Source organism: Procambarus clarkii, chromosome 34 (assembly GCF_040958095.1).
Source record: "Procambarus clarkii isolate CNS0578487 chromosome 34, FALCON_Pclarkii_2.0, whole genome shotgun sequence".
Taxonomy (NCBI): domain Eukaryota; kingdom Metazoa; phylum Arthropoda; class Malacostraca; order Decapoda; family Cambaridae; genus Procambarus; species Procambarus clarkii.
Window position 1 is genome coordinate 20,273,670 of NC_091183.1, and position 20,295 is coordinate 20,293,964.

The following is a 20,295-nucleotide window of genomic DNA, read 5'->3' on the forward strand; positions in this document are numbered from 1 at the left end:
CTTTGCTGAACCTAAAATAACATTGTCGAAGCCATCAACCATGAAAAGGTGGTTACAATGCATGCAACGTGCTGTCAGACCATAGCAAAAATCTAGTGTGTCAAGTGTTTTTCATTCATTAACATAGGGTTTGATTATTAAGTTAACGAGTATTAGGCATTTGGTGATGAGGCCAGGTTATACTTACGCTGTCGCCGACCTCTTAGTTTACATCTTGATGTGTTCAGGTCGACGCTTAAGACTGATCTACTAGTCTTAGTAAATGGTAATGACAGAAGGAGAGACAGAGTGATATTTCCACAGCATCATGTACGCCCTGTCCAGCCTCTTGTAAGGTTGAGGAGGCGGAGTAGAGGCAGTGGGGGCGAGTGTGTTGGTGCGTTAACATCTCCCTCCTCCCCTTGCTGGCCTGCCAACGGCATTATTATCGTGAGTTAAATTTTCCACGTGTCCAGTATGCTCTTTCTTGCGGAGTTTATATTAGTTAATGATGGGTGCATATTTGTTTCTGAAGCAAAGAGAACAAGTATCAGCAACGCCACAACCATCTAAATAATTTCAGTCTAGTTATATATGAATGTGCAGACTCGGACTCCTACCCGATGGACACATTATCTAATAGCAACGCCAATTTAACGCTGAATGGACAGTATCAACGTTGATTTAATGTTGAATTAACATTAATTCAACGTTGAACCAACGCTACTCCTCGAGACCATGCCAAGTGGGTATATTAGTATGCGTGTATTTGTGCGTGTCGTTTGGTCAGCAAGGTTAAACACCGATGATGCTGGATCATACCTGGATAGGTGAGTGCTCGAACAAGTAGGGATCTAAACGATTAGAGAGCTAACTATCCCCAACAGCAGTGGGACAGTGCTGCCGGAGCTCGCCAGAAATGCCGCTCCAGCACCTCTGCAAGTGGGTGATGGAATGGGGGATAGGGAGAAAGGATGAGAGGAAAGGGACAGAGGATGAGGGGAAAGGGACAAAGGATGAGGGGGTGAAAGGAAGAGAGGCAGAGGGCAAAGGGAGAGAGGCTGGGGGAAAGGGAGAGAGGATGAGTGGGAAAGGGAGAGAGGCTGAAGGGAAGGGAGAGAGGCTGAGGGGAAGGGGAGAGACGATGATGGGGAGAGAGGATGAGAGAAAAGGGAGAGAGGATTAGGGGGAAAAGGGAGAGGGGAAAGGATAGAGGATGAGGGGAAAGGGAGAGAGGATGAGGGAAAAGGAAGAGAGGATAAGGGAAAAAGGAGAGAGGATGAAGGGAAAGGGAGAGAAGATAAGGGGAAGAGAGATGATGGCTTCTGGGTAAGGATTGATCGTGGCAGGAAAATATTGGTATTACATAACTAATAAGTTAATAATATGATATTTCTTCGCTTTTTTTAAGATTCAATATTTAACTTTACATATATATATATATATATATATATATATATATATATATATATATATATATATATATATATATATATATATATATATATATATATATAAAAGGTAAACAGGCTGAATTGTACACGCACGAACCAGGAAACAATACCCAACGCTCGTGAACGCTTCCTGATCATTTATGCCAGACAGTATGAGACAAAGTGGCCAACCTACCACTTTGGATACCAATATTCAGCAATAATGTTCATGGCTATAGCAGTAGTTCGTTAGACAGGTATTTCTATATTCATACAATACTATATTTTAATATTTAGTATATTCTACCCAAAACGCTATGAGTGTTAGTGATTTTATAACAATGTAAACACATCAATATTATGTACTCTCATAAACCAAATGAAACGTCTTGTATATAAATAAATAAATAAACAAATAAATAATATTTACTAGGCAAGTAAAACGACCAAACTGCTACACACAACTTTACATAATTTAGCGTTATTTTGGGGAGTGGTTCTAGCGTCATGTGAAATACTGAGTTGATAACTGTAGTTATGTGTTTCAGTGGCATTAGTAAAGTTTTTTTTTTATTTTTTTATTTTTATAAAAGAAATATACAAAGTATAGCACAATATACATGAACAGAAGAACAAGAACATTACAACAAAACATAAGCAGAAACACAAGCAGAAACACAGGCATAAAAGAGAACATTGCAGTACAAGACCCTAGAAACTCCAGGGACATTAGTCCGAATACAAAATGAAACATAATAATGGACATACAACAATCGGACGCATTACGGACATGGAAAGACACAACAAACATATACAGAATAAACCAGACACTCACACATATACAAAATCTTTGTTTTATAAAAGAAATACACAATATACAAACCAGACAATAGAAAACAAACATACATACAGGACAAACATAACAAAGTACGGAAACACGGATGCAAACTAAACATACACAACAAAAACCAAGAAATAAAACACATAAAATATGGCACAATGAGAAAACCCCGAAACGGGCACTGGAGGGTACACACACACACACACACACACACACACACACACACACACACACACACACACACACACACACACACACACACACACACACACACACACACACACACACACACAAAAAAACAGTACGTTACAAATAAATAACACGACATAAATAACATAAAACAGTCACACCCGTGGCATTAGTAAAGCATTAGCATTAGCGTGGCATTAGTTTCTCTCTAATCAGACCCATTTTTTCTCACAAACAACCTCATCCTGGCTTCTAATTGAACAATGTTTATTTCCTTCTCTCGTAAAAAAAATGAAGAATGTAATAAGAATATCGTGCAGGAGACTGATAATGATAAGAGTGAAAGTGGAAAAAAAATTGAGTGAAACATTGAATGAACTTGATTTACTGTCAGAGTGACTACACAAACGCACTACTTCGATTGTGTAGGCAGACAAATTGATTCGACGGAGCATAAGGTCATTGCATGGACTAAAAGTGAAACCTGGCACTAGAAATTAAGAAGCTCAAAAGGCAATTAAAAATAGAAAGTTTGGAGGAATTACCATAACAAACAATACGAAAATTGTCTCCATTAATTATCAACAGTTTTGTACTAGTCTTGTGAAGAATGTACAGCACCGTATGTTCACGACAACATCCATGAAAAGCTCTCAAACTTCTGAACCTCAAAGAATGTATAAATCACTGCAAAGTGAAATGTGTGTCATTGAAAAAGACTACTGGCCTGATGAAATAACACCTAATTACGAAGAAGCTGAAATATTATATATCTATATATTATTATACCAGCTGTACCCGGCCACGCATTGCTGTGGCTCAGCAATGTATGTGCGTTCCTGAGCCACAGCAACCTTCCCCTGTCTCCCAGTCCTCCCCAACATTCCCCTCATCCCAGTCCCCTCGTCCTCCCAACCATTCCTTACTCCCCAGTCCCTTTCATCCTCCCAACCAATTCCCCCTCCCTCGGCCCCTCGTCCTCCCCCCATTCACCCCCTCCACCGTCCCTTTGTCTTCCCCAACATCCCCCATTCCACCGTCCCGTCGTCCTCCCCACCATCTCCCACTTCCCCGTCCTCTCGTCCTCCCAACCATTCCCCCATCCCTCGTCCCCTCGTCCTCCCCTCAATCCCCCTCACCTCTCTTCCCTTGTCCTCCCCATCATTCTCCTTTCCCCTGTGTCCTCGTCCCCATAATCCCCAACTCCCACGTCCCCTCGTCCTCCTCACCTATACCCCCCTCCCCGGTCTCCTCGTCCAGCCCACCATCCCCCCACTCTCGTCCCATTGATCTCCACACCATTCCCCACTCCCTCGTCCGATGCATTCCCAAATGATCTGATGTTCTCATTAGAAAATTGGGAACATCAAATGAACTGACGTTCCCATCACTGAAATCTAAGAAAACCAGTTAAAAAACGAAATGAAAAAATGAAAAAATAATAAAAATAAACAATTCAAACGAAATGAACGGTATGGTGAACAACACAGCTCAATTTCAACGTAATCTCACGGAAAATAATTAAATTAATAGGAAAACAAATCGAAATCTATGAAAATACAATTTGTCATTGGAATCAGAAACATTGAGATGGAATCGTAACATAATTAGTATAGCGTGTGTTGTTGTTACGTGTAGCAGATGACGCTGTTTTTTTTTTAAAAAGTTATGTTTTTAAATGTCTCAGGTGTGAAATATATATAGTAGGTATATAAAAATACTCGCCTATTCGAAAGCAACGTTGTGTCAAAATTTCAAAGCAATCGATAAAGAGGTTTTTACGATTTCCCTCATATGAAAACGAATAAAAACTGTTTTGAAAAACTCATGTTTTTCCTATCACATATGTGAAATCTATATAGTATGAAAATAAAATCCCGCTTGGATGTCGAATAGAACATTGTGTGAAATTTTCAAAGCAATCAGGAAAGAACTTTCGGAGATTAGCAATATTTGAACAGACGAGCATATAAATTTTTATTTATATACTAGCTGTATCCGCCACGCGTTGCTGTGGCTCAGTCTGGTTAAATGGAAAAGAAAGAAAAGAGAATGCACTCGTTTCTATTATGTTTAACTTCACAATGTTTGTGTGTATAGAGGATTTTTTGATGTTCCATTGTCTGGAGATAAAGAGATTGTCTGGTTTACCGAATCTACAACACTCAACATATAATTGTTCATGTGAGAAGCAATCCGTAATTAGATATAAACTGCACAATTCTAAAGATTGCCTTTGAGGTTTGTTGATGGTGAGTGCCAACGCCAATCCAATTTGAAATTACAATATCTTAAATTGAAATGACATATCTGTTGGAATCACAGGAAGTGAGGAATGAGGACATTTTTACCTTTGAAAGGTCCTGTCAAGATTGTTGCTTCTACGACGTTGCTGATTTGCAACTTGGCGTTGCAAAGATTAAGCTGGTTGATATTTCGCAATATGATAATTGGCAAGCCGATTTTCAATTGTAGTGCGTGTGATCAAGTGAATTCAATATATACTTGAATTCAATATAAGGGATACTGCCAGGTATCCCTGGCAGATCGAATGAATTCAAAAACTTTGTTGGATAATTAACCGCTTCATCTGCTTCCACAACAGTGTCGACGGACTTGTATGTGACTGCCTCGCTTTGGATGTTAGACTGAAAAATATTGTTAAGGTCGTAGAAGATTTGTTCTTGGCCGCAAAAATAGCTCGTTCACTCAGCCAATCGTGATTGTTATAATTGGTTTAAATAACGGGAAACACTTTTTCAACCAATTCTTCTTTTGACATCACTAAATTGTTGAAGTTAGAAGGCAATGAAATTCGTCCTGAGGTCAGATCAACCGATACGTTTCCATTCTCAATTTCTAGAAATTGTTGTGAGAATATCCCAGCTGATGGATCGTTTTGCAGCTGGACACGCATATTTGTAGTTAATAATAACGTCTTTATGTGTCGGTCTAGGAATTACAGGTAATGTTTGCCTGAAATCTCCTGCAGGCAATATGAATGCGTTCCCAAATGGTCTGATTATTCCACGCAAATCTTGCAATGATCGATCAAGAGCTTCGAGCGATTTTTTCTAGCCCACTGTGCATTCATCCCAAACAATAAGTTAACATTTCTGCAACACTTTTCCTATGCCGGATGATTTGAAATTTTACACGTGGGAGTTTCAATGAATTGCATGTTCAATGGCAATTTCATAGCCGAAGTAGCAGTTCTTCCACTTGGTATCAATGTCCCAACTATTTTGGACGATGCAAGAGCTAAGGTTATGCCATTTTGGGATCGAAATGCTGCCAGAATCAATGTAATTAGAAAGGTTTTACAGTTCCTCCTGGCGTAACTAATAAGATTTCTCCAAACCCGTTATTGACAGTTCGAATTATTTCATTGTAAATGTCTTTTCGCTCAAGCGTTAGCTTAAGAATATTTGATTGCACATACAAGAACAGATCACTCGTGTTGTAATTTTGTTCACCACGCAATTCTACATTGAATGAAGCAGCAGCAGATAAATTCAAGGATCGCATTTCCAACTGATTTAGAACTTTGTTCGCGATTTCTAGGCGCAAATCTTCAACCATTATCAACACTTCTTTGTAGATTTCTGCTGTGAAATTCATGTTCATATTTGAGTTTTCCTTGCGTATTCGACGGATAATGTTTTCAGCCATGTGCGATATATATTTCTCCCATTACTCTGTTGGAGATGAAGGAGAGCAGGCGGTCAATATGATTGCAAACAATGCACGAATTTGAATTAGATGTGACGTGTTGGACTCGTCATTAATGCATGCATCCCAGTGTCGGTCGTTCTCCAATAAATTCAGAGCTTGACATGCACTACGGGAGTCTTGAGTCGAGTCTTGAGGTGCTTCCGGGGCTTAGCGTCCCCGCGGCCCGGTCGTCGACCAAGCCTCCTGGTTGCCGGAATGATCAACCAGGCTGTTGGACGCGGCTGTCGCAGCCTGACGTATGAGTCACAGCCTGGTTGATCAGGTATCCTTTAGAGGTGCTTATCCAGTTCAATGGGAAGTGGCATGTGTAACGCCGTTGACAAATCTCAATGTCTGGAAGAACGTTGGACCGGGCACATTTACCAACAGTATGCGAAGAAAGATCCATTCATCTTGATTGGGATGCGCAGTGCACAGTCTGCCTGTCGTAGTGTGTTTGAATATGTCAGGGTGTTCGTCTACTCGCTCTCTTCGTTTGTGTCGTTCAAATGATTTTTTACTCGTATTCCATGTGTAATTCGTAGGCACTTCCGAATACAGTGTGTTTTCGCAAACGCGTCATTATGACATAACGTGAAGAAAGCACTTAACGTTGTACACGGTGGATTCATAGCTGATTGTTGCACATTTGAAGCTGTGAAATAAGCGCGTTGTACATTTTCTTGTTTTCAAAACGAAAACAAAAAATAGTAACGAAATATTTCAGTTCAAATGCAGATCAATCGACACAGATCAATTTCACCACCAACTGCACGAAAAAATAAGATGAACAGTTAAAAAAAAAAAAGAGTTAAAAAAGAAACAAATAAGCTATTCCCAGGAAATGAACGGTATGGTAAACATCGCCGCTCAATTAAAATACAACGTCACACAAATTATTTATATCAAAATGAAAATCAATAAAAATCTATGAAAATTTAATATATCAATGCAATCGGAAGCATTGAAATGAAATCGTAACATATTTTATATATCGTGTGTTGCTCTTACGTGCAACAGATGGCGCTGTTTTCCAAAAAACGCGTTTTCACCTGTCACAGGTGTGGCATCTAAATAGTAGGTATATCAAAACACGCATGTATTCAAATGGAACGTTGTGTCAAAATTTTAAAGCAATCGGTGAAGAACTTTTGGAGATTACCTAGTGTGTTCCTCTTACGTCCTACAGATGGCGCTGTTTTTCAGATAAGGTTTATTTTTTTATGTCACAGGTGACATAAAAACATGTACCTTATATGTATATAGTAGGTATATATAAACACTCGCCTATTTGAATCCAATATTTTGTAACAATTTCAAAGCAATCGGTAAAGAGGTTTCAAAGATTTCCCTCACATGAAAAACACCCGAAAAACACAGCTTTAAAAAAAGCGTGTTTTTTCCCGTCATAGACGTGACATCTATATAGTATATATATATAAACCTGCTCGGCTGTGAATGGAACGTTGTGTGACAATTTCATGGCAATCGGTGAAGAACTTTCGAAGATTAGCGATTTTGAACAAACGAACATTTCCATTTTTATTTATATAGATATTAAATATTAATAAATATTTATTATTATTTTTTTAATCTCGCCCAGCTCCTGTTGTGCGTATCTCCCAGCTCCTGTTGTGCGTCTCGCTCAGCCCCTGTTGTACGTCTCGCCCACCACCTGTTGTGTGTCTCGTCAAGCCCCTGTTGGGCGTCTCGCTCAGCACCTGTTGTGCGTCTCGCCCAGCACCTGTTGTGCGTCTCGCCCAGCACCTGTTGTGCGTCTCGCCCAGCCCCTGTTGTGCGTCTCCCCCAGCACATGTTGTGCGTCTCCCCCAGCACCTGTTGTGTGTCTCTCCCAGGACCTGTTGTGTGTCTCGTCAAGCCCCTGTTGTGCGTCTCGCCCAGCCCCTGTTGTGCGTCTCGCCCAGCACCTGTTGTGCGTCTCACTCAGCACCTGTTGTGCGTCTCCCCAAGCACCTGTTGTGCGTCTCCCCAAGCACCTGTTGTGCGTCTCGCTCAGCACCTGCTGTGCGTCTCGCCCAGCACCTGTTGTGCGTCTCGCCCAGCCCCTGTTGTGCGTCTCGCTCAGCACCTGTTGTGCGTCTCGCCCAGCACCTGTTGTGCGTCTCGCCCAGCCCCTGTTGTGCGTCTCGCTCAGCACCTGTTGTGCGTCTCGCCCAGCACCTGTTGTGCGTCTCGCTCAGCACCTGTTGTGCGTCTCGCCCAGCACCTGTTGTTCGTCTCGCCCAGCATCTGTTGTGCGTCTCGCTCAGCACCTGTTGTGCGTCTCCCCCAGCACCTATTGTGCGTCTCCCCCAGCACCTGTTGTGCGTCTCGCCCAGCACCTGTTGTGTCTCTCGCTCAGCACCTGTTGTGCGTCTCCCCCAGCACCTATTGTGCGTCTCCCCCAGCACCTGTTGTGTCTCTCGCTCAGCACCTGTTGTGCGTCTCGCCCAGCACCTGTTGTGCGTCTCGCCCAGCACCTGTTGTGCGTCTCGCCCAGCACCTGTTGTGCGTCTCGCCCAGCACCTGTTGTTCGTCTCCCCCAGCACCTGTTGTGCGTCTCGCCCAGCACCTGTTGTGTCTCTCGCTCAGCACCTGTTGTGTGTCTCGCCCAGCACCTGTTGTGTGTCTCTCCCAGGACCTGTTGTGTGTCTCGTCAAGCCCCTGTTGTGCGTCTCGCTCAACACCTGTTGTGCGTCTCGCCCAGCACCTGTTGTGCGTCTCGCCCAGCACCTGTTGTGCGTCTCGCCCAGCCCCTGTTGTGCGTCTCGCCCAGCCCCTGTTGTGCGTCTCGCCCAGCCCCTGTTGTGCGTCTCGCCCAGCCCCTGTTGCGCGTCTCGCCCAGCACCTGTTGCGCGTCTCCCCCAGCACCTATTGTGCGTCTCCCTCAGCACGTGTTGTGTGTCTCGCCCAGCACCTGTTGCGCGTCTCCCCCAGCACCTATTGTGCTTCTCCCCAGCACCTGTTGTGTCTCTCGCTCAGCACCAGTTGTGCGTCTCCCCCAGCACCTGTTGTGCGTCTCGCCCAGCACCTGTTGTGCGTCTCCCCCAGCACCTGTTGTGCGTCTCGCCCAGCACCTGTTGTGTGTCTTCCCCAGCACCTGTTGTGTGTCTACCCCAGCACCTGTTGTGTGTCTCCCCCAGCACCTTTTGTGTGTCTCCCCCAGCACCTGTTGTGTGTCTCCCCCAGCACCTGTTGTGCGTCTTCCCCAGCACCTGTTGTGTGTCTCCCCCAGCACCTGTTGTGTGTCTCCCCCAGCACCTGTTGTGCGTCTCCCCCAACACCTATTGTGCGTCTCCCCCAGCACCTATTGTGTGTCTCCCCCAGCACCTGTTGTGTGTCTCGCCCAGCACCTGTTGCGCGTCTCCCCCAGCACCTGTTGTGCGTCTCCCCCAGCACCTATTGTGCTTCTCCCCAGCACCTGTTGTGTCTCTCGCTCAGCACCTGTTGTGCGTCTCCCCCAGCACCTGTTGTGTGTCTCGAACAGCACCTGTTGTGCGTCTCGCCCAGCACCTGTTGTGTGTCTCCCCCAGCACCTGTTGTGTGTCTCCCCCAGCACCTGTTGTGCGTCTCCCCCAGCACCTGTTGTGCGTCTCGCCCAGCACCTGTTGTGTGTCTTGTCCAGCACCTGTTGTGTGTCTTGTCCAGCACCTGTTGTGTGTCTTGTCCAGCACCTGTTGTGTGTCTTGTCCAGCACCTGTTGTGTGTCTTGTCCAGCACCTGTTGTGTGTCTGGTCCAGCACCTGTTGTGCGTCTCCCCCAGCACCTGTTGTGTGTCTTGTCCAGCACCTGTGGTGTGTCTTGTCCAGCACCTGTGGTGTGTCTTGTCCAGCACCTGTTGTGTGTCTTGTCCAGCACCTGTTGTGTGTCTCGCCCAGCACCTGTTGTGCGTCTCGCCCAGCACCTGTTGTGTGTCTCGCCCAGCACCTGTTGTGCGTCTCCTCCAGCACCTGTTGTGTGTCTTCCCCAGCACCTGTTGTGTGTCTCCCCCAGCACCTGTTGTGCGTCTCCCCCAGCACCTGTTGTGTGTCTCCCCCAGCACCTGTTGTGTGTCTCCCCCAGCACCTGTTGTGCGTCTCCCCCAGCACCTGTTGTGCGTCTCGCCCAGCACCTGTTGTGTGTCTCCCCCAGCACCTTTTGTGTGTCTTGTCCAGCACCTGTTGTGTGTCTTGTCCAGCACCTGTTGTGTGTCTTGTCCAGCACCTGTTGTGTGTCTTGTCCAGCACCTGTTGTGTGTCTTGTCCAGCTCCTGTTGTGTGTCTTTCCAGCACCTGTTGTGTGTCTCGCCCAGCACCTGTTGTGCGTCTCCTCCAGCACCTGTTGTGTGTCTTCCCCAGCACCTGTTGTGTGTCTCCCCCAGCACCTGTTGTGCGTCTCCCCCAGCACCTGTTGTGTGTCTCCCCCAGCACCTGTTGTGTGTCTCCCCCAGCACCTGTTGTGCGTCTCCCCCAGCACCTGTTGTGCGTCTCGCCCAGCACCTGTTGTGTGTCTCCCCCAGCACCTTTTGTGTGTCTTGTCCAGCACCTGTTGTGTGTCTTGTCCAGCACATGTTGTGTGTCTTGTCCAGCACCTGTTGTGTGTCTTGTCCAGCACCTGTTGTGTGTCTTGTCCAGCACCTGTTGTGTGTCTCTCCCAGCACCTGTTGTGTGTCTTGTCCAGCACCTGTTGTGTGTCTTGTCCAGCACCTGTTGTGTGTCTTGTCCAGCACCTGTTGTGTGTCTTGTCCAGCACCTGTTGTGTATCTTGTCCAGCACCTGTTGTGTGTCTCTCCCAGCACCTGTTGTGTGTCTTGTCCAGCACCTGTTGTGTGTCTTGTCCAGCACCTGTTGTGTGTCTTGTCCAGCACCTGTTGTGTATCTTGTCCAGCACCTGTTGTGTGTCTCCCCCAGCACCTGTTGTGTGTCTTGTCCAGCACCTGTTGTGTGTCTTGTCCAGCACCTGTTGTGTGTCTTGTCCAGCACCTGTTGTGTGTCTTGTCCAGCACCTGTTGTGTGTCTTGTCCAGCACCTGTTGTGTGTCTTGTCCAGCACCTGTTGTGTGTCTTGTCCAGCACCTGTTGTGTGTCTTGTCCAGCACCTGTTGTGTGTCTCTCCCAGCACCTGTTGTGTGTCTTGTCCAGCACCTGTTGTGTGTCTTGTCCAGCACCTGTTGTGTGTCTTGTCCAGCACCTGTTGTGTGTCTTGTCCAGCACCTGTTGTGTATCTTGTCCAGCACCTGTTGTGTGTCTCTCCCAGCACCTGTTGTGTGTCTTGTCCAGCACCTGTTGTGTGTCTTGTCCAGCACCTGTTGTGTGTCTTGTCCAGCACCTGTTGTGTATCTTGTCCAGCACCTGTTGTGTGTCTCCCCCAGCACCTGTTGTGTGTCTTGTCCAGCACCTGTTGTGTGTCTTGTCCAGCACCTGTTGTGTGTCTTGTCCAGCACCTGTTGTGTGTCTTGTCCAGCACCTGTTGTGTGTCTTGTCCAGCACCTGTTGTGTGTCTTGTCCAGCACCTGTTGTGTGTCTTGTCCAGCACCTGTTGTGTGTCTTGTCCAGCACCTGTTGTGTGTCTTGTCCAGCACCTGTTGTGTGTCTTGTCCAGCACCTGTTGTGTGTCTTGTCCAGCCCCTGTTGTGTGTCTTGTCCAGCACCTGTTGTGTGTCTTGTCCAGCACCTGTTGTGTGTCTTGTCCAGCCCCTGTTGTGTGTCTTGTCCAGCACCTGTTGTGTGTCTTGTCCAGCACCTGTTGTGTGTCTTGTCCAGCACCTGTTGTGTGTCTTGTCCAGCACCTGTTGTGTGTCGTGTACTAACTCCTGAAGGCCCAAAATTACATTACGTGTACGGACACAGAAGACATGAAGGTAAAAATTACCTAACGTGTACTAACACATCAGACGTGAAGGCCACAATTATCTTACATATACTTACACAGAAGGCATGAAGGCCACAATTACCTCATGTGTAGTTACTCAGAAGACCTGAAAGCCACAATAACCTTACATGTAACAACACAACAGATCTGAAGGCCACAGTTACCTTACATGTACTAACACAGCAGACCTGAAAGCCACAATTACCTTACGTGTACTAACACGACAGACCTGAAGGCAACAATTACCTTTCACGTACTAACACAGGAGACCTGAAAGCCACAATAACCTTAGGTGTAATAACACGGCAGACCTGACGGCTACAGTTACCTTACGTGTAGTAACAGAGGAGGCCTGGTGGCCACAATTACCTTACATATTCAAACACAGCAGACCTAAAGGCAATCATTACCTAACGTCTACTAATACAGCAGACTTGAAGGCCATAATTACCTTACGTGAACTAACAGAGCAGACCTTAAGGTCACAATAACCTTAAGTGAACTAATATAATACGCTTGAAATCAACCATTGCGATACGTGTACCGACAAAGCAGACCTGAAGGCTACAATTTCCTTAAGTGTACTATCACAGCAGACTTGAGAGCCACAACTACCTTATGTGAACTAACTCAGCTGACCTGAAGGCCACAATTACCTTACATGTACTAACACAGCAGGAATGAAGTTCACAATTACCTTACGTGTACTAGCACTGCAGACCTAAAGGAAACATTTACCTAACGCGCACTAACACAGCAAGACTGAAGGCTACCATTACCTTATGTGTACTAATACAGCAAGACTGAAGGCCACAATAACCTTCCGTGCACTAATACAGCAGACCTGAAGGTCAAAATTACCACACATACTAACAGAGCAGTCCTGAAGGCCACAGTTACCTTACATATGCTAATACAGCATACCTTAATGCCACAATAACCTTACGTGTACTAAGGCATCAGACCAGAAGGCAACAATTACCTTAAGTGCATTATCACAACACACCTGAAGGCCACAATTACCTTACGTGCACTAACTCAGCAGACCTGAAGGCAACAATTACATTAAGTGTACTGTCACAGCAGTCTAAAGGCTATAATTACCTTACGTGCAATAACACAGTAGGCCTGAAGGTCACAATTCGCTTATATATAGAAACACAGCAGACATGAGGACCACCATTATCTTATTTTTATTAACACAGCAGATCTGAAAGCAATAGTAATATTACGTGTACTAACTCAGCAGATCTAAAGGCCACAATTACCTTACGTTTATTAGCACAGTAGACCTATGGGACACAATTACCTTACATATACTAACCCACCTGACCTGAAGGTAACAATTACCTTCCGTGTACTAACACATCAGGCCTAATATCATCAATTACCTTAGATAAAATAATAACACAGCAGACCTGAACGCTACAAATTACCTTATGTGTACTAACACAGCTATCCTGAAAGCCTCAATTACCGTACATATAATAACAAAGCAGTATGAAAGCCACAATTAAATTACGTGTACCCACACAGAAAACCTGTAGGCCACAATTGTCTCACGTGTACTAACACAGCAGGCCTGAAGGCCTCTATAACCTTACGTGTACAAACTCAGCTGACCTGAAGGCCACAATTACCTTAAGTATACTAACTCAGCAGACCTGAAGGCCAACATTACCTTACGTGTAATACCACAGCAGACTTGAAGGCCACAATTACATTACATATATAAACACAGCAGACCTGAAGGCATAAATTATCTTACTTGAACTAACACAACAGACCTGAAGGCCACAATTACCTAACATATATTAACACAGCAGACTTGAAAGCCACAATTACCTTTCATGTACTAACATGACAGGCCTGAAGGCCACAATAATCATGTGTCGTCTAAGAGAACTGACCTGATGGCCACAATAACCTTACATGTACTTACACAGCAAGACTGAAGGCCTCAATTACCATACATTTACTAACGCAGTAGGCCTGAAGGCCAAAGTTACCTTAGGTACACTAACACAGCAGACCTGAAGGCCACCATTACCTTACGTGTACTAACTCACCTAACCTGAAGGCCACAATTACCTTACACGTACAAACACATCATACCTGAAGACCACAACCTTAAGTATACTAAGACAGCAAACCTGAAGGTCACATTTACCTGACATGTACTAACACAGCAGACCTGATGGCCACAATTACCTGATGTGAACTAACACAGCAGACCTGAAGCCTACAATAACCTTACATATACTTTCACAGGAGACCTGAAGGCCACAATTATCATACGTCTACTAACACAGCAGACATGAAGACCACAGTTACCATACGTGTAGTAAAAGAGCAGAACTTAAGGCCACAATAACGTTACGTATCCAAACTCAGCTGACCTGAAGGTAACAATTATTTAACGTGTACTAACATAGTAGACCTGAAGGCCACAATTAACTGAAGTATACTAACACAGCAGACCTGAAGCACAAAATTATCATACGTGTAATGCCACAGCAGATTTAAAGGCCAAAATTACCTACATATGCAAACACAGCATACCTGCAAGCAAAAATTACCTTACGTGTTCTAACACAGCAGACTTGAAGGCCACAATTACATTACGTGTACTAACAAAGCAGACCTGAAGGCCAGAATTACCTTAAGTATAATAACACAGCCGACAAGAAGTCCAGAATTACCTTACGTGTACTAACACAGCAGGCCTGAAGGCCACTATTACCTTATGTGTTTCTAACTCAGCTGATCTGAAAGCACAATTACTTTTTTTGTATTAACATAGCAGACCTGAAGGCCACATTACCTTATGTTTACTAACAAAACAGAGCCGAAGGCCAAAATTACCTAATATGTACTATCTCAGCAGGCCTGAAGTTCACAATTTCCTTATGTGTACTAACACAGCAGACCTGAAGGCCACAGATACCTTACGTGTACTAATATAGCAAGCCTGATGGCAATAATTACCTTATGTGAACTAACGTATGTGAACTTATGTGGGAGCCGGTCGGCCGAGCAGACAGCACGCTGAAATTGTGATCCTGTAGTCCTGGGTTCGATCCCAGGCGCCGGCGAGAAACAATGGGTTTCTTTCACCCTATGCCCCTGTTACCTAGTAGTAAAATAGGTACCTGGGTGTTAGTCAGCTGTCACGGGCTGCTTCCTAGGGGTGGAAGCCTGGTCGAGGACCGGGCCGCGGAGACACTAAAAAAAAAAGCCCCAAAATCATCTCAAGATAACCTCAAGATAACACAGTGGACCTGAAGGCCAAAATACCCTTACATGTACTAACAAAGCAGACCTGAATGTCATAATTACCTAATAAATACTAATACAGTAGACTTTAATGCCAAATTACCTTCCGTGTACTAACACAGCAGACCTGAAGGCCTCAATTAACTTCTATATACTAACTCAGCGGTCCTGAAGGCAACAATTACCTTACGTCTACTAACTCAGCAGACCTGAAAGCTACAATTACCTTACACGTACTAACACAGCAGACCTGAAGGTCACAGTTACTTTAAGAATACCAAAACAGCAGACCTGAAGGCCACAATACCTTATGTGTACTAACACAGCAGACCTGAATGACACAATTTCCTTACATATTCTAACACAGTAGACCTTAATGCCAAATTACCTTCCCTGTACTAACACAGCAGACCTTAAGGCCACATTACTTAATGTTTACTAAAAAAACAGACCAGAAGGCTAAAATTACCTTACATGTACTAACTCAGCAGGCCTGAAGTTCACAATTTCCTTACGTTTACTAACACAGGAGACCTGAATGCAACAGTTACCTTACGTGGACTAACAGAGGAGACCTTAAGGTCACAATAACCTTACGTGTTAAAACTCAGCTGACATGAAGGCAACAATTACCTTACGTGTACTGACATCGCAAACTAGAAGGCAACAATTACCGTATGTGTATTACACACAGCACATCAGAATGCCCCAATTTCCTTTCGTGTAATAACACAGCAGACTTGAAGGCAACAATCACTTTATATATTCAAACACAGCAGACCTGAAGGCCGCAATACCATTACGTGAACTAACACAGCAGAAACGTGGGCCACAGTTACCTTACGTGTACTAACACGGCAAGCCTGAAGGTCATAATAACCTTACATGTACTATCACAGTAGACCTGAATGCGACAATTACCTTATGTGTACTAACACAGCAGACCTGAAGGCAACAATTACCTTACATATACAAACACAGCAGACCAGAATGTCAAAATTTCCTGATGTGAACTTACACAAGAGGACTGAGGGCCACTAATACCCAACATATACTAACACAGCAGGCCTGATGGCCACAATTACCTTACCTGAGGACCACAATTACCTTACATATACAAACACAGCACACCAGAATATCAAAACTCCCCTTACTTTTAATAACACAGCACACCTGAAGGCCACAATTACCTTACATATACAAACACAGCACACCAGAATATCAAAACTCCCCTTACTTTTAATAACACAGCACACCTGAAGGCCACAATTACCGTACATATACTAACGCAGCAGATTTGAAGGCCAAATTTAACTTACGTATACTAACGCAGCAGACCATTAGGCCACAACAACTTACATACACTAACACAGCATTTAGGGGCCTCGTAGCCTGGTGGATAGCGCGCAGGACTCGTAATTCTGTGGCGCGGGTTCGATTCCCGCACGAGGCTGAAACAAATGGGCAAAGTTTCTTTCACCCTAAGTGCCCCTGTTACCTAGCAGTAAATAGGTACCTGGGAGTTAGTCAGCTGTCACGGGCTGCTTCCTGGGGTGTGTGTGTGTGGTGTGGGAAAAAAAAACGAAAAAAAAGTAGTAAACAGTTGATTGACAGTTGAGAGGCGGGCCGAAAGAGCAAAGCTCAACCCCCGCAAAAACACAACTAGTAAACACAACTAGTAAACACAGCAGACCTGAAGGCCACAATTACCGCATGCGTACTAACACAGCAGAGCTGAAGGTCACAATTACCCTACATATACTAACACAGCAGACCTGAAGGCAACAATTTACTTAAGTGTTCTAACACCGCAGACCTGAAAGCCACAAAAACCTTACGTGTAATTACACAGCGGAACTGAAGTCAACAATTACACTATGTGCACTAACACAGCAGGACTGAAGGCCACAATTGCCTTATGTGCATTAACACAGCAGACCTGAAGGCCACAATTACATTACATAGACTAACACAGCAGACCTGAAGGCCACAATTACATTACATAGACTAACACAGCAGACCTGAAGGTCAAAATTACCTTTGGCGTACTAATACCTCAGACCTGAAGGCCACAATTACCCTACCTGTACAAACAGAGCAGACCTTAAGGCCACAATAACGCTACGTGTACTAACACAGCAGACCTGAATTCCACAATTACCTTATGCGTACTAAAAGGGCAGACCTGAAGGCCACAATATCCTTGCGTGTATAAACTCAGCTAACTTGTTGGCAACAATTAATTTATGTATACTGATACAGGAGACCTGAAAGCTACAATTTCCTCATGTGAACTGATACAGCAGATCTGAAGGCCACTATAACCTTACGTGTACTAACTCAGCTGACCTGAAGGCCACAATTACCTTTCATGTACTAACACATCATACCTGAAGGCCACAATGACCTTAAGTTTACTAAGACAGCAGACCTGAAGGTCACATTTACCTGACATGTATTAACACGACAGCAAGACAACAACGTCTCTTTCCAGGCGATTAACAATGCATAAACAACTTGGCTCCATCAAGGTACATATAATCTGTTCTCACAACCAGACCACCACAAGAAAAATGTTAACAAACAACACATAAATCATCGATAGATACAGCAATAGCAGGAGGCTCGACATCTGCTTATCAAAAAGTCAACACTAGCAATCAACAGCCAATTAATGCACAACTATATTCTACCCACTTCAAGACTTCAAACCACTATAGAAGCATCAAGAGGAAGCATGGGTCAATAGGCCTTCTGCAGTTACTTCTATTCTTATGTTTTTATACCCATTGGTTTGTGTTCTATCATGTGCAAATGTCACTCATCTCACCCAAAACTTTTGTACCATATCAGCTCACCCAAATGCGAGTATATGTATGGATGCATTTTGCGTGTTTACAGGTTACAGTTGTGTGTGTAAACTAAAGTCTTTGAAAACATAATAAGTTATTACGAAACGCGTTCAGGGGTCAGACTAGAAATAAAAATTAATTTTGGGGAATTGATTTTTCAATTACCATCGACAGTGTAAAGAAACAAGAAATATTGAGAAAATTTGCGTAAGAATTACTAATCTTACATTTTCGTTCATATTGAACAACATATGTTTACAAGAAAGACTGCTATGCTTCATTTCCACTGGCAATGAATGCCAGTGTAAGCAAGCCACACTCTTTCTGTCTGGCTCAGCGGCTTGGATGCCCGCACTGCCACCCAAATAAGTCCCAAGTCCAGGCCTTCCTGTCATCCTCCTTAAAATCAGATGACCTGGTTAACTAAATTCTACCTAACAACCTGTGTGACGTAGCAGGGATATGGGTCTCCCACTGCACGGAATGTGACACAAAATGGGGTACCATGGCAGACCCAACACTCAGACTAACCATGCTTGTTGCTGGAGGCAGCAACAACCCCCAGTGATCGTACACGCCTCATAGCTGTGCAGGCTCCCCATGCAGTGGACTTCCTTTTGGCAGTCCCTATGTCTATGACAGGCACACACCTTCATCCGCAGCAGCTCCATATATCAGTTGCTCTCCTCCTTGCTGCCCCTATCCACACCGTTCATAGGTGTATTTGCGGCAATGCAGATGAATATTAACTGCATGGCCTGTATTGTGGAAAATCTGGCAGTTGGCATTCTAGACACAATGAAGTCAATAACATCATTAATAGGAGCCTTGGCTCTGCCCAGTGTCCAGCAGAGAAAGAACCCCACAATCAATTGAACTCTGCGATCTTTGCTGGCCGATCAGATGGAATCACACTCTGCCCTTGGAAGTGTGGCAGATAGTTGGTGTGGGACTACTCTTTCGAATCTACCCTGGCCGCAACATACATTGACCTCTCTGTCTGGCAAGCAGGAGCAGCAGCAACACAGAGAAAGAGACAAGTCAACCAAGTACAGGGAAATAGATCACCGGTACAACTTCGTTTTATAGAATCTGAGACCCTTGGTCCTTGGGGGAGAGAGCGCAAGAAAGTTCTTAAGGATCTTGGTTCAAGGCTCATTGACACTACCCGAGACCCTAGAGCAGCAAGTTTTCTCTTCCAGCGCCTCAGTGTAACAATCCAGAGGGGGAAATGACACTGCATCCTCAGTTCCTGCCCGGCGTCGGAGGAGTTTGAAGTAATCTACAGCCTCTAGGACACAAACTTCCTCTTATATCCTCTTAATGTTCTCTTTTTGTAAACAATCTGATATATAACTGAATAACCTTGTAAAATAAAGTGTACTACTTAAAATAAAAAGGAGGTGGTAGGGGAAGTGAACACGCATATATTCAGAGTTAAATGACAATTTTTTCTCTGAATGCTCTGTGTTCCCCTCTTTAAGGCTGTGGGTCCCTACAATTGCACTATAGGAGGAAACCCCCCAATTTATATATATATATATATATATATATATATATATATATATATATATATATATATATATATATATATATATATATATATATATATATTATTAAATATGACCGAAAAAGTAAGATTAATAATTCTAACACGAATTTTCTCAATCTTTCGTACATTTCTTTTCACTGTTGGAGGTAAATCAAAAATCAATTCTCCAAAATTCATTTTTATTTCTAGTCTGACGCGACACAAGCGCGTTTCGTAAAACTTATTACATTTTCAAAGACTTTAGTTTACAAATACACAACTGAATAGAACTTACGCATCTCCGATCTTATATCTACATTTGAGTGAGGTGGATGGGGTGAGGTGGCATTAATAGGGTATTAATTTCATCAACACAAGACAGAACAAGAGGTGGCATTAATAGGGTATTAATTTCATCAACACAAGACAGAACACGAAACAATGGGTATTGAATAGAAGTGTTTGTAGAAAGCCTATTGGTCCATATTTCTTGATGCTTCTATAATGGAGCGGAGTCTTAAGGTGGGTAGAATATAGTTGTGCATTAATTGGCTGTTGATTGCTGGTGTTGACTTCTTGATGTGTAGTGCCTCGCAAACGTCAAGCCGCCTGCTATCGCTGTATCTATCGA

General features: G+C 44.0%; 1 protein-coding gene across 2 annotated transcripts in view; it reads left to right on the plus strand.

Moving 5' to 3' along the window:
* Nucleotides 1–365: 365 nt before the first annotated feature.
* LOC123762009 (sodium-coupled monocarboxylate transporter 1) overlaps nucleotides 366–20,295 on the plus strand; it is a 299,587-nt gene continuing 279,657 nt past the window's right edge. For both annotated transcript variants that reach the window (XM_069335749.1, XM_069335750.1), the window contains exon 1: nucleotides 366–429. The gene's annotated coding sequence lies outside the window, so the exon portion shown is untranslated. The remainder of the gene's footprint in view (nucleotides 430–20,295) is intronic.